Source organism: Artibeus jamaicensis, unplaced genomic scaffold, assembly GCF_021234435.1.
Source record: "Artibeus jamaicensis isolate MK-2021 breed Jamaican fruit bat unplaced genomic scaffold, CSHL_Jam_final contig_466, whole genome shotgun sequence".
Classification (NCBI taxonomy): Eukaryota; Metazoa; Chordata; class Mammalia; order Chiroptera; family Phyllostomidae; genus Artibeus; species Artibeus jamaicensis.
Window position 1 is genome coordinate 3,180,943 of NW_026521844.1, and position 4,082 is coordinate 3,185,024.

The 4,082-nt window shown below is 35.1% G+C and overlaps 1 pseudogene; it reads left to right on the forward strand.

The window, feature by feature from the left end:
* The first annotated feature begins 1,837 nt into the window (after positions 1-1,837).
* LOC119047267 (ATP synthase F(0) complex subunit B1, mitochondrial-like) lies at positions 1,838-3,192 on the forward strand (annotated as a pseudogene).
* The last annotated feature ends 890 nt before the right edge of the window (positions 3,193-4,082 follow it).

Here is a 4,082-nt window from a genome sequence, read left to right on the forward strand (position 1 = left end):
TGTTAGCTTAAAATTTAATTTTTCACATGAATTACTTGCCTTAGTAGAGTGGATGATGCTTTCTTAAATCATGCATAACAGAACTTTATTTTCTCCTTTTACCTATTTGCAATAAATATATTGTATTCTGATTGTTTTATTACTAGCATTTCTAAGTTTATAATGCAATTTTTTAAAATTCTAAGAGAAAAAGAGGTTTATGGATTTGAATAACTTTAGTTTAAATTTTGACCCACATTTGCCAGAGATACTACATGACATTCAGTTATTCCCCCAGTTTCCTTTCAGAACAATAAGTCTTGATGACTTGAACAAAGAGATATAGTTTTGTATAAAATCAGTTTCCATGTTGTTTGGAGAAGGATAGCAATCTCTTCAGCCTCCTGAGATTTTCCAGTGAAGTTCAAATGTGCCTACTGATGTCAGAAGCATGTACACAAATTAGTAGGAAAGAAAAAGAGTAAGAAAACTGTACAAAGAGGTTCATATGGTGAGAGACACTAGAATTAACATTAGCAATTGTCTTGAGTGTTGCAAGTTTCATAAATTTCAGAGGAAATAAAATAATGGAGCATATTATCAGTTAAGATAAAGGCTTGGAGTTTGTAATTGCATTTATCTTTGCATTTAACACTCAATGATTTGAGGGCAGAAAGAACTGTATCCTTTAAAAAAGGAAAAGAATGATTGTTATAAGTTTATTATTTTTCTCTTTACTGTTATTTTGACATGATTTCAAATTTATAGAAAAGTTGTAAAAATAGTTCAGAGTCCCATTAATTTTCCCTCCTAAATATTAACATTTTACTGTATTGAGAATAAATTGTGGATATGCTGCTCCTTTATCCCTATTTTACTGTGTATTTTCTAAAACTGTGGCTAATAATGAAAACTCTTGTACATTATCACAGCACAAGCAATCATTTCAGGAAATTTACCTCAATATGGCTCAATTTTCTAATATACAAACATTATTCAGATTTCACCAAATGTTTTAATAATTATCTTTAGAGCAAAATAAAATGCAGGATCAGGTATGACAGTCAGTTGTCATTTCTCTTTAGTCTTTTAATCCAGAATAGTTTCTCAATTATTTAATTCTGTTTGATATCTCAAAGTACAAAGGCCATATATTTTGTACAATGTCATTCAATTTTGGTTTGTCTAATCATATTTTACCATGATTCAATTCAGGACATACAGTTTTGGTAGGAATACTTAGTGACAGCATTGTGCTGTCCTCTCAGGAGACACAAGAGGTTGATCTGCCCCATTCCTGGTGATGTCAACATTGGTCACCTGGTTAAAGTGCTGGCAGGTTTCTGTAAGGTTAGATGCCAGTGTCTTTGCATGTAGACTATTTGCATATAAGACTTGCCATTCCACCTTTACAACCCCAGATAAAGTCTGAACTGGCTTTACCCACAGTGTATGTAAAGGTAATGTACAATATACATTTTTCAGGATAACGGTGTGATGAAGTGCAAACAAAAGAGAGAAGGAAATGAGAAGAAGTAAGAGAAGAGAAAGGAGAAAGAATAAAAGTCACTTTGAGTTTATGCAGATCTGTAAATAAGTTTTGTTTTGCTATTTATTTTCTCTGTCTTGTTTTTTTCTTCTGATCTGTGAGGATAAGATTTTCCACCTTACATGGCTGTTTGTAAATTAAAAATCAGATATACCTGAGTCCCCAACCACTTCATCAATATGTGTCAGCCTGCCCTTTATCTGTGTACCTGTTTTTAATCTGCTTGTTCGTTTTGTTCATTAGCATCCACATATGAGTGAAATCATATGGTATTTGTCTTTCTCTGACTGGCTTATTTCCCTTAGCATAATGTTCTCCAGGTCCATTTGTACTGTTGCAAAAGGTAAGATTTTCTTCTTTATCATGGCCTAATAGTATTCCATTGTGTAAATGTACTACAGCTTTATTATTATTACATTATTATTATTTATTTTAGAGAGAGAGAAAGGGAGAGAGAGAAACATTGATGTGAGAGAGAAACGTCAGTTGGTTACCTCACACATGCTCCCTGACCAAGGGTTGAAAATGCAACCTTGGTAGGTGCCTTGACCTAGAATTGAAATCCCAACATTTTAGTGTATGGGACAAAGCTTCAACTAATTGAACCAAACGGACCAGGGCCAAAAGCTGTATAATTGTGTTAACCAGTGTCACCCCAATAAATTCAATAAAAAGGAAAGAATTCAGATACACCTAGAGCTTGGAAAAATCAAGTACTTAGTGCTCAGTGTCCTGTGTTAGCTATCATAAATATTGTAGCTATGACAAGTGACCAAAATAATTAGGATGAACTAGGGCAAATTTAAATTTAATCCCAGTGAAGCAAAGACACCTGAAAATATCTAGTAGAGCTGCTTCATTTGCCATGACAACTTAAGCTGGAAAACACAGGTATGTTGATCAGAGACTACATAGCAGAGACTACGCCATAGCAGCCCCTCCTCTGAAGAATGGAGCCCTCCTTGGCCCAGTGGTACTGCAGGCAACAAGGATCTTCCACACTGGGCAGCTAAGTTTTGCCCCTGTACCACCTCTTCTAGAATGTGGAGGAAAAGGGCTGATCCCTGAAGAATTCTTCCAGTTCCTTGATCTTAAAACCAGTGTAGCAGGACCCCACGCAGTTGGAACCTGTTTTATTCCATCTTTTCTATCCAAAGAAATATATGTGGTTACTCCAGAGAGCATTTCTGCCCTGTCAGCAATAGGCCTGCTTTTCTATATTGTTAAAAAATATGGTGCCTCTACTGGGGAATTTGCTGATAAACTCAATGAGCAAAAAAAAAAAAAAAAATCACCCAACTAGAAGTGAAACAGGCTTCCATCAAAAACCTCCAGGATGTGTTTGATCTGGAGAAGTCCCAGCAGGCGCTGATTCAGAAGCACCATTACTTTTTTGATGTTCAGGGGAATAACATTGCTAGGGTCTTGGAGGTTATTTGCCAAGAACAGCTGCATAGAGTATATCAGGAGGCAAAAAATTGCCTGGGCTATTATATCTTGGTGCAGAATATGGTGCATCTGAAGGAGCAAGAGCACTTGATACACATGGTGGAGAAGCATGCGGTGCAGGGTATCTGTGCACAGCAGGAAAGGAGACAATTGCCAGGTGCATTGCAAACCTACAGCTGCTTGCAGAGAAGGCCCAAGCACAGCCAGTTAGGTAGATAAATCTATCCAAATTGAGTGGAAACCAGGCTGTGGAAAAAGCTTTCTGTATCACCTTCTACTGGAGTCCAGTTTATCCCACCTAAAAATGTAAAGTGTGAACTTTGTCTAGTGACAGAATTAAAACGATCTATTGGCCAGTGAGATGTCTCTTATCCTTCTTGCTCTGCATCTTGAATCCTGCCGTGTTTCTGTTTAAATAAGCAGTGTGCTTTTAATAATATTTAATACCTGACTAAAGATTACCAAGTTATCATTCACAGTTGTAATTAACTCTATCATCATACAATAAAGTGACAGTAAAACAATAAAATTAAATAAATCAAAGTACGGAGGTGGACTCCATTTTAGCCAAAGAAAAATATATAGAACGTGTACATTGTTATGTGATGACAAATAAGAGAAATATGATCAGTTCTCAAAATAATTATTTGTATTATCTAAACTAAAATTAGCAAACTCAATTATCACTGTTTTGATGATTCAATATTTTGATTTTTTTGCATATGATTTATACAGAAGAGTCCATTTAGTCTTAGATTAGATGATTTATTTAAAAATGGAGCATATAATTATCCCAGTAGTGTTTATTCTAGTATTCTTCTGAAACAAAATGACAGCTCTCTGTTGAGTTACATGCAGCAGACACATTTATTGTAGAGTTTTTCACGATAGAATTTTTTCATGGATTTTTCAATGCTTACTTCAGGCTATTCTGTGGCATACATATCTGGTAGCTTTCCAAGCCTCCTTCTATTTCCATTTCTTCCTTGCCATCAATAAGTAATAAATAATAATAATTATTATTATTACTTCTTATGCCAAGTGGTCATAACTTCAAGAAAGCATTCTGGCTCTAGGACATGAATATTGATAAATTAAGAAGAGG